Source organism: Heloderma suspectum, chromosome 2, assembly GCF_057233095.1.
Source record: "Heloderma suspectum isolate Gila_16-S chromosome 2, 16-S_ref, whole genome shotgun sequence".
In the NCBI taxonomy this organism is placed as follows: domain Eukaryota; kingdom Metazoa; phylum Chordata; class Lepidosauria; order Squamata; family Helodermatidae; genus Heloderma; species Heloderma suspectum.
The window spans coordinates 176,689,637-176,700,105 of NC_139459.1; the positions used below are offsets into that span (position 1 = coordinate 176,689,637).

Consider the following 10,469-nt stretch of genomic DNA (forward strand, 5'->3'; position numbering starts at 1 on the left):
GAAGAGGAGGCATAACTTCCCTTGTTTTGGTGAAGCTTTGAGCAACGGCCCCAGGGGTATTTAGCTTTCCTTGCCCCGTTCAAGCCTGTGGCAGCCCATGTATGTTATGCATGCCCAGGTTTACTCTGAAGCTAGAATGCTGCCAGTCCTCCTGTAATTTCATAGGGTTTGTGTGGAGGGGAAATCTACTGTATTCTGTGTGCAATGCTTATTCCTTCAGTTATACACTGTGAACCTGCAGGGGGCCAGCATGAACATGACCATTGATACTATCAGCTTGTCCACATTTAGTTACCGGGGTCACTGTACAGGATGGTGGTGAGGCACAACTTCTTTGAAGACAAAGACGAGTTGACAAGGGAGCCAGGCTTGACCGCAATATACTCCTTGCTTCTTTCCCCACCCATCAACACAGAAACTAAGATCTGATTATTCTCAGTTTATTGGAGATTTTCAAGCGTGGCGACTCATAATCTGAGCCAAGGTCACACTGATCACTTTCCCATCCAGACACATTCCCAATATTTTCCCCAGACTGAAAGGCAAAGAATGCCATGCTCCCCACCACATGGGGTGCAAAATACGAATACTTGCACAGAAAGAACTATCTGAATGCTGATTGTACAAGGAGAGGTATCATCTTCATCAGAGGGGAATCAAGAGAAATGGATTTTATTCAGGATCGTAGAATTCACAGCCAGCAGCCAAAGGTGTAGAGAAAGAGATTTTTTCCCTTGCAGTGTCTCGTCCAACCTATCCTAAAAGTCAGAATGAGAACAATAACAAATGGGTCATCTGAGTGTTGCTTTGATAGCTACAGGTGTGGTCTCCTTTGAGAGCTGCAAGATGTTGCCATCAAATACTTGCTACTCATCACCCATCCTTCCTGTTCATTGGTTCATGGTGTTTCCTGACTGGAGCAGATTCAGTACCAAATAAAATGACCTCCTGCTCCCTGATCACACCACCACCACCACCACCCTACAGTCTATATGAAACAGGAGCTTGTGTTCTTCATCCATCTCCACGGATGACTAGTGTTGGTGGTCAGTGTTGAGCCCACTCATCCACACCACACAAGAGATCTCTGGCATGATTTCTGATTTCCATCCTCCAAGACTAAGGCAGCACCTTGTTTTTTGCACACCTCCCTCAGTTTTCTCATCAGCCTTCATCACCTCCAGGACCCTAAATAATGCAAATGCTACACTCCATGCTTCGATAGGCCTGACTACCCTCAAGTGAACTTGGACCTAGGAATGGAAAGGGGTGGCTGGTTCCTCTCCCAGATTAATGGTTCTCAGACGTTAGCCTCAGCTTCATCACCCCGACCCACAGGCTTCCCACCCAGCCTGCACCAGCCCTGCCTACCAAACCTCCTCCTCCTGTGCTAGGCAGTGCCGGATTCTGTACTGATCTGCGAGAATAAGAACCAGTTCCCAAGCTGATTGCTCAGCTTCAGCCAGGGCCTTGCTAGGTAACAGCTCATAGCATGGACAAACGTTGGTGCAGCATGCATGTGCTACTCTACAGGATCTTAAAACTGCATCCCCAAATGGTCCACTGCTAGTCTATCAGAGTCTGCCACTGAATTTAGGGTGAAATGACTTGTGATGGATGCTAAGTCACATTTACTCCAACTAGGGTCATATGAAAAATGTGCTACATTGAGTTTTTTTTAAACAGGAAGTACATCAAAAGGCATACATTTCAAAAGGAGCCCCTTAATATGTACATTTTGAAAAATGCTTACAAATGCTCATAAGGATTTTGAAAATTAAAAAGAAATCAGAAGTTGTTCTGAAATGGGATGGATTGAGCTACACCTTAAAAAACTGACAATCTCAGTGAGACCGAGACTAGGAGATCCATCCATCCTTGACTCCAACTCCCCCACCTACCCAAAATCCAGTCACAGGAGCTGCAACCTGCAGCTGAACACCAGCGCTGAGGGGCACAAAGATTGCTTAAAACTTTCCCTACTGGAATAGCATTTTGGCTAATCCCCTGTGAGGGAAAAGATACAGGGGAGAAATGAGTATGGAAGGTTATGGCTGCAATCCTGTCAGCAAGCTCCCTTGAACTGAGTGGGGATTCTGTTTGAGTAAGCATGCATAGGATTGAGCTCTAAGGCATCTTTTCTGGTGTCTGCTTACGGACAAGAGCACTCATTGGCCAGGGGAGCAGGAATCACCAAACAGTGTTAACCTAGGAAGTAGCATCCATTTCCCAAAGCACTGAACTGTCCACCTCAGGGCATCTTCCCAGTCAGCTGCAAACCTATTTCTTTCTTGTCCACATTGCGACTGCTAAGCATCTATCAGCTTTCGGTGCCCATTGAGGAAGCATCTTCAGCTACCGGCAGTACAAAAGCCTAGGGTTCAACGTTCATCTTCTTGTTCTACAGGGCTGCTACAGATTCTGCTGCCACTGAATCATGAAAGCAGAGAAAGGTCAACAAGGCAGGGACTTACCAGGCATCCATCCTGTTGGGGTCACGGACCACTCTCTTCGCACACTCAATATCATCTGTGATGTCGTCATTTATGAAAGCTGTGCAAAGATTTGTCAGAAAACAAAGGAGGTTATGAGGGATTGCTAGAACAGGTATTTCCAGCCACCAGGGTGATCATCAGTGTTGATGTCCAGATGCTTACCATGACAGTCCCCAGAGCCACATCCTGAAGGAGAGTCCAACAAGGCAAGAAGCTGGGCTGATCCATATCAACACACCAGTTCTAGCCATTTTCATCTCTGCCAGGGCCAGGTCTTTTGTTTACCTAATAGGTCTTAGCTGCCCATTCAAGGCCAAGACACCCCAAACTATTTTCATCACAACAGAGAGAGCTCACAAAAATATTTTGTGTGCGGGAAAATCCATCCTCCTCACCTCCACCAGCTACTGTGGGCATAGAAGCTACACTCAGAGGGCGCGGTGAAGCCTGTGGGGGTTGGTTTCTCCAGGCTTGGCCTTGCCCTCTGCTCCCAAGAATGGAGAAGCTAGTGTGGTATGAGGAAGGAATGTGGGCACACCACTGGATGCGTCTCCATGGGGGAAGTAGGGGTGTAGCTGGGGAACAGGGGTGTTGAGTGGGGGGCTGGATAGAGGCAGGAGAACGGTCACAAGGGAGACGAACAGTAGCCTTCAAATGCATCATCCACCTTTTGGGGGCAACTTCACTGGCCATTGGCAAGTTAGCCCCATGAGGGCAAGTTGCTTACAGCTGCAGGAGCGTCCGCAGGTGTTTGATGTTCTTCCTCGTCCATTGGAGCACCACCAGTGGCTGCTCAATTGGAAAATCCCATAGTTGTAACTGCCATCCGAGTTTCTCGAGCTCACGGCTCAGCTGTTGTATTTGCTTGGCTGATAAGCCATACACATCCCTGGAACAAAGTGAGCAGGAAATGTAGGGGTTCGATGCAGCTGAGCCACAGCGGCAATGGAGTGGGAGTAGGGATGGAGGAGAATTCTGCCACGGATCTCGGTGAGGCCGAATGCCAGTGCATTCGGCCCCCCGAAATCTGTGGCAGAACGGCCTGCCCCCCCGCCCCCCCACGGATCCCCCCCGGGATGAGACTTACCTGGGGCGGATCTTCCGGGCGGCAGCAGCTCCGGTGGCGGCTCTGGCAGTGGCTGGTCTTCTGACCGGCCACCACCGCCGCCATTTGCAGTCTTGTCTTTTTTTTTCTTTTTTTTTTACAGAGACGTGATAGGCTACGTAAGTTTTTATGTAGCCTATCACATCTCTGTAAAAAAAAAAAAAAAGACAAAGAAAAATAAGGAATGCAAATGGCAGCGGCCGTAGCCACCGCCATTTGCATACACCAGTTTTTTTTCCTTACCCAGAGCCCTCCGTGGCTGGAAATCCGGCTGCGGACGGCCCTGGCCTGGGCCTGGCCGGCTGCTCTGCGGAGCTGCCACAGAGCACAGCTGGCTTTCGAGGATTCCGGGGGGGGAGGACCAGATCGCCTCCCCTCCCGTCGAGGATTCCGGGGGGAGGGATGGAACGCCTCCCCCCACACTATGAACAGAATCCGCGAAAAGGTAAGTGACTTTCGTACATCCCTAGGTGGGATCACAGTGGGGTTGTGACATCTTGATTTTGATTTGTTTTGTTTTATCACCACACTTAGAAGCAACATTGAAAATTCAGTGCTACATATGTGTTTAGTTTTTGCCATTTCTTTTATTTGTGATCTGCCCAGTAATGAATGTTTCCTGGGCAGACTGCAAAAGCAAAAAGAGTAGAATACATAACGACAGACAGCACAGAAATGTAAATTGTATTAAGGGAGCCATAAATCTAAAATATAAGATCCAAAATGCCTGGGAAGAAAGGTAATAACATAGGCACTAGGCAAGCCTCCTCGCATAAACTGGTTGGCACAACTGAGAAGACCCTCTCTTGCAGCCACCTGCCTCACTTCCTTCAGTGGAGGCACCTAGAGGACGGCCTGCAAGGATGACCTAAGGGTCTGAGCAGGTAGTGACTGGGCTGGTACCATTCCCACTCTCCAGGTTGTTATAACCTTCTGGGTCCAATCTACATGGCTGATTTATTTTGGAGTGACAGCACATCAGGGTCATTCATGACAGATGATGCTGTCCCCAATCCACAGCAGCCCCGCAGCTTCCCTCTGGAAGAGGTGCATTTTCCAGAAAGTCCATTTAGTGTGTCTTTTCCCTTTAAACGGGGCTCCCAAGCGGTTCCATTGCAGAGTGCCCTGTCTCCCCACATTAAATGCTGGGTGTGCCTACTTCTGTGACCTGGCAGTGACCTGGTCAAGGGGTGGGGCCACCCCCTTGTCTCCTCCCATTCCTGCTTTCTCCCCAGTCACAGTAGGGCTGCTTTCCCATTCACAATATCTATCCTGTTTTTCCCATTCGCAGTATCGCAGTTGCGCTGTTTCAGGCATTCACAATAGCGGAGTAGCTGCTTTCCCCATTCACAGTAGGTAGCCTGTATTTCCCATGCAGAAGAGTGCAGTATCTTCCATTCTTTCACAATATCCCAATGGTAGATGAGAGGGGAGAGGTGTGGGGTAAACTACAGGGGCTTAATTCAGCACTTCCAGTAAACTTCCCTGAGCAGGGGAGCATGGACAGTGGCAGAGAACAAGCCTCTCTCATTCGCTGAGCAGCCCCCGTGGGGTTCATGACGTTCAATTCTACTCTGCCCACCCAACCCCAAAGTATGGGTGTTCCAAGTGCTGTGTGACATGTCAAAGCTGGTTCTTAGGTAGTGTATACTCTGCTTTTCTTGATTCATTTGCCCCTGATGGACCAAAGTGATTTCATAAAAATGCAGATGTAACAAGAAAACACTTCTCATGGTATGTCACCATTCAAACTGTCTAAAACGTATAAGGGTGTTTCTGGAAGATGTTGGAAATGTGAAGATCAGGATGGAACATTTTATCGTTTATGGTAGACTTGTAAGAAAGCTAAAATATTTTGGAAACAAATACAGTCTTTAGCTCAAAGAATATTAAAGACTACTATAGAAATAAAGCCAGAAAATTTGTTATTGGGTCTAACAGATAAACACGTAAAAGAGAAGGGGGGAACCCTCGTTCTCTACATGACAATGGCTGCAAGGTTATTCTATGCACAAAAGTGGAAGAATGAAACAATACCAACTGTGAGCGAGTGGATCATGAAAATGATGGAACTGGCAGAGATGGCAAAACTTACTATTATAATTAAAGAAGGATCAACAACTACATTTATGTTAAATTGGAAACCTTTTATCGAACTTGTACAAGAAATAGAGAAAAATGATATTTATGTATGTGGATTTTGAACTTTGAGATGGTTATTTCTCCATTTTTCTTGTTGTTGTTGTTATTGTTATTGGGAGAGCCAGTGTGGTGTAGTGGCTAGAGTGCTGGACTGGGAGTCGGGAGATCCGGGTTCTAGTCCCCACTCGGCCATGGAAGCTCACTGGGTGACTTTGGGCCAGTCACAGACTCTCAGCCCAACCCACCTCACAGGGTTGTTGTTGTGAGGATAAAATGGAGGAAGGAGGAGGATCATGTACGCTGCCTTGAGTTCCTTGGAGGAAAAAAGGCGGGATATAAATGCAATAAATAAATAAATAAATAAATAAAATTGTTGTTGTTGTTGTTAAAAATTAGGAGAGAAATGAGATAATGTCTGTGAACTCAATGTATGATATACAACTAAGATAAGAAGTAGAGAATAATAATAAGCATTTGTTGTGTAAGGGGAGCCAAAGGTAGATATCTTACAATCTTAAGAGATATTTTAGTGTATGTGTATTGTATGTTTATGTTGTTGTTGTTTCTCTTTATAAAAAATAAAATTATATCAAATCAAAAAAGAAAACGCCTCTCATTTCATTTCCACATAGATGGAGCCCTGGACCCAACCACCCATCCCCTCCTGTCCTTAACAGATGCAACAAGCCAAGATGGGCAAAGGTGGAGCATGCAAGTGGTAGGTTGAACTCTTCCAAGCGCCCTGTCTGCATCCTCATGGCTCAACTCCTGAAACTCATCCAGTACCATTGGACCAGATGTTGCTCTGGATACCTCAGTTAAGGTACCTGAAAGGATGACGGGTGGTCAGGGAAAATGGGAGTGGTCAATCATAGCATCTAGAGGACACCAGGTTGGGGCAGCCTCCTCTCAATTGTTTCTCTTTTGTATACACTGCTGTCCCTCCAAGTTTCTTCTCCATTTTCGCAGATTTCTATGAATATTGTCTACAACTATAGCACACACACATGAAGAGAGAGAGAAAAATCTGGTTGATCCAATTTGGGGAACACATTTCAGTACCTCCCTGAAATAAGTACCTCATTTCAGTACTTCCCTGAAGTTTGGGCCTTTGGGGGCTGAAACTCTTTAGAAGATGCTTACCATGGTGGTGGCATGGTAAGCATCCTTCCTTTCTTGAAAAACAGCAACACAACAAATATTTGAAAAGCCACCGGGTGTAAGAGAGGCAATCCTGAATAATACGTAAAGCACAATTCAAAATCTCTCTTGAGAACAATAAAGAAGTGTGTGAGGTTGTGCTGTGGTGCAGATCTCCTCTCTGAACGTGGGAGACTGGTGGTGAACAGCTCAGTGTGTGAAATGTGATGCCCATTCCTCCGAGTCCTCTTAGCAAGAGGGTGTGGATCAACTTCTGCACAGAATTACAGTGAAGTGAACATTTTCACACCCATTGGCTCTCTCTGACACACACACACACACACACACACACAAATAAAAGAAAGCTGAAGCGGCGTGTCTCTGTCTGAATTGTTTCGTGAAAAGAAGCCATCCCGCAACACACGGGGATGTGTGCAAAGATGGAGAGAAAGGAAGCACAGACTCACAGTCGTTGAGGCTGTAGCCATAGTATCCATCCATCCCACGTTGCTTCAGAACTCTAGCCAGTTCACATCTTTCAAACCATTTGGCTTCATTCACTGCAACAAACAGGCAGAGGAGGGTGAGGACGAGAGCCTTCATCGCTGCAACTCCCAACAGGATGGTGCACATCATCCCCCAGGTCCCCAGTGGCTTTTATAGGCACTGATTTGGCAACCGCCCTCAGTTTAGATGGCAAGCAGAACATTCATTGTGAAACAAAAGATGTAGCGGTCGACAAAAATGAGAGAGGTCACAGTTCTGGATTGACCGATTACATGACAAGAGAGTGCTGAAATCAGAAATGTAAAAAGGAAGGAAGAAAACACCTAAGTAACTTATGGGAAAAACCTCAACCTTGAATTATTTTTAATGGAATACAAATGCAAAAGAAATTATGTATACAGATAAAAATCACAGTAGAAACAATAAGAAATCATTACTTAACAAAGAGGAAAAAAGGAAAAGAGAATAAATCCTGGGCAAAACAAACCACTGCTACCACCCCAAACAGAAATAATGTCACTCAGGTATGTAAAGTATTCCTCTTCCTGCCACCCCTCCCTCAACTTTCCATCTGGGAGGCTGAGCAAGGGGGCTGAAGAACAACATAATACCAAACTAACCAAAGCATGCAAAGCCGTAGTAAAGCAAGAGTACAACAGCAGGTCCGTAGGCCATAGAGTTGGCCATGAAACAACAACTTGGTCTCCATCTCAAAAGCCACCTCAGACAGCAGGGTCAACTTCCATCCAAACCCCACTAGCGAGAAGGCCCAGCAGCTCTCTCTTTGGGAGGGAATTTCATAGTCTAGCAGGGGTGGGCAACTTCGGAGCCCCAGAGGCCATTTTTGCCCCCAGACCTCCCCCCCCCAACTGGCTGCACCAAGGGAGGGAGGGGCCATCGCTCAGTGTGACAGAGCACATGCTTGGCATGCAAAGGGTCCCAGGTTCAAACTCCGGCTTCTCCAGGTAGGGCAAGAAAAGAATCCTGCCTGAAACCCTGGAGAGCTGCTGCCCATCAGTGTCGACAGTCCTGGGCTAGATGGGTCAATGGTCTGACGCAGTATAGGGCAGCTTCCTATGTCCCTAAGGGTGCCAAGTCATTTTTTTTTAAGGCATCCATAATGACAATGGAGACCCAAGTGGGTTAAAATTAGCCACTACAGATGGCACGTGCTTCAATTTATTCTTAAAAATGAATTTGGGAGACAGAGGCCTGGCAGAGGCTGGAGCAAGGTGTGTGTGGTGGGGGCTACATACAACCCGCAGGCCAGCTGTTGCTTACCCCTGCCTTATAGCTCCTCACTACACATCAGACCATGCAGGGTGGATATTAGCGATGGGCGGACAGCTTACCTGCCGTTCTGGGGGAGGGGGGAGTCCGCAGGGGGGGAGGCGATCCGTTCCTCCCCCCAGAATCCTCCCCGGCCGGCTCAGCTCCGCGGCAAGTCCATGCGTTAGTCTTGATAGGCTACGTAAATATTTATGAAGCCTATAGTGGCTAAAGCAGGGATGCAAATGGTGTCCACTATGCCGGACGCCATTTGCATCCGCAGACCGGGGCAGTGGATGGACCCGGACCGGCTGGCAGCAAGAAGGGTCCATCCAGGGAGAATTTTGCGGGGTGGCGGGGGGGAGTAGTCCATTCCGCCATGGACTCCGGGGGGCGGATTCTAAAGAATCCGGCCTCATTGGAGTCCGTGGCAGATTTCTCCGCCATCCCTAGTGGATATGGAGCAGAGCCTTGGATTGTTTTCATGAGCAGGTTGATGGGAGGAGACATCTTCCCAGACCATTTGGGGCAGCGATGGGCAACCTGCAGCCCTCCAGATTTTGTTGCATTCGAATTCCCATCAGCCCAAGTTAGTATAGCCAATGGTGAGGGATGATGGGAGTTGGAGCCATCTAGACACCACAACTTGCCCACCCCTGATTTAGGGTTTGAAAGGCCAAAAGCAGCATTTCAAATTGGCTCTGGAAACGAACCATAGGGCCAGTGAAGTTGACCCCAAACTGGAGTTCTGTGGTCCAGTCTAATCTTTATGTTACCAAGGCTTGAGTGATGGTGTCCAACCCCTTTTCACGCTAGAGAGGGCACAGGCCACCACTGCTGCCTGGGAATGCAGGACACAGACCAGATCCCGGAGCATCTCCAGATTGCAAACCTGAGCTTTAAGTAGGGTGCAGCCCTGTATGGAACACAGCTCTTCCCGGCCCCAACCCAGAACAACTGCCAAAAGGTGGCCCAGCAAACATGGCTGATATATTATGGAATACCAGTGTAATATCCTGGACAATCAAGAGGTCCACAGTTCCTCTGTCCACGCATGTGTAATCCACCACAGTGACAACAGTAGTCCCATAACCTGGTCAAAATCCAAACTGCTAAGGATTTTGATCATCAACATCATCTCAGAAATTTTGAGGGACCACTGCACAGTCAAGCACTTGCACAGAAACAGCAGATTGAGGATCAGCCAAATGTTGTTCAGATCAAAAGAAGAGCCCATGGATAAGACCAATGGTCCATTTAGCCCAACAACCTTGTTCTCAACAGCAAACAGCAGAGATGGGGGAATTTCCTTTTGGCCCACAGTTTTAAGCAAATGGACCAAATTCAGCCTTTCTGGGGTGTTTGTATGTTTGTTTCTTCTATTTTTAGTCTGCCCAAGAACTGATTTTCTCTGAATGGATTACAAAAGACAATACAAAAGGATGCAGATCGGATCGGACTAATAAGTAGTTTAAACTGATCAACCGCCCCACCTTCTCTGCCACATTTTCAAGTTGCAAAGCTCTTCATATTCACATGTGAAATTCTCGTGAAAGTCTGATGGAAGCCTTTGTGGAGCAGAAGATGTCTGTTTTTAGCAAAAATTAGCAGTTGGGGGCTTTTCCTTCTTTCTTTTCAACTTCCTTTCTTTCCTGTTTTATTCCAGTTTTTTCCACTGCTTTCCCATGGTGAAAGGAAACCCCTTCATTATATAATGTTAAAAAAAAATGCCTCTCAGTGTTCAGGGTCAAAAGGGACTGTGGGAGAAGGATCCTGGGGCAGATGAAAATGAGAGATGGTGGGCTTGAAAT

General features: G+C 47.1%; 1 pseudogene across 1 annotated transcript; it reads right to left on the reverse strand.

The window, feature by feature from the left end:
* Positions 1-425: 425 nt before the first annotated feature.
* On the reverse strand, positions 426-7,513 carry LOC146353411 (lysozyme C, milk isozyme-like; annotated as a pseudogene). Its single transcript, XR_014788057.1, has 4 exons — positions 7,350-7,513; positions 3,223-3,384; positions 2,475-2,553; positions 426-758 (listed from the first exon to the last, which is right to left on the reverse strand). The product of XR_014788057.1 is annotated as a lysozyme C, milk isozyme-like (transcript).
* Positions 7,514-10,469: the final 2,956 nt, after the last annotated feature.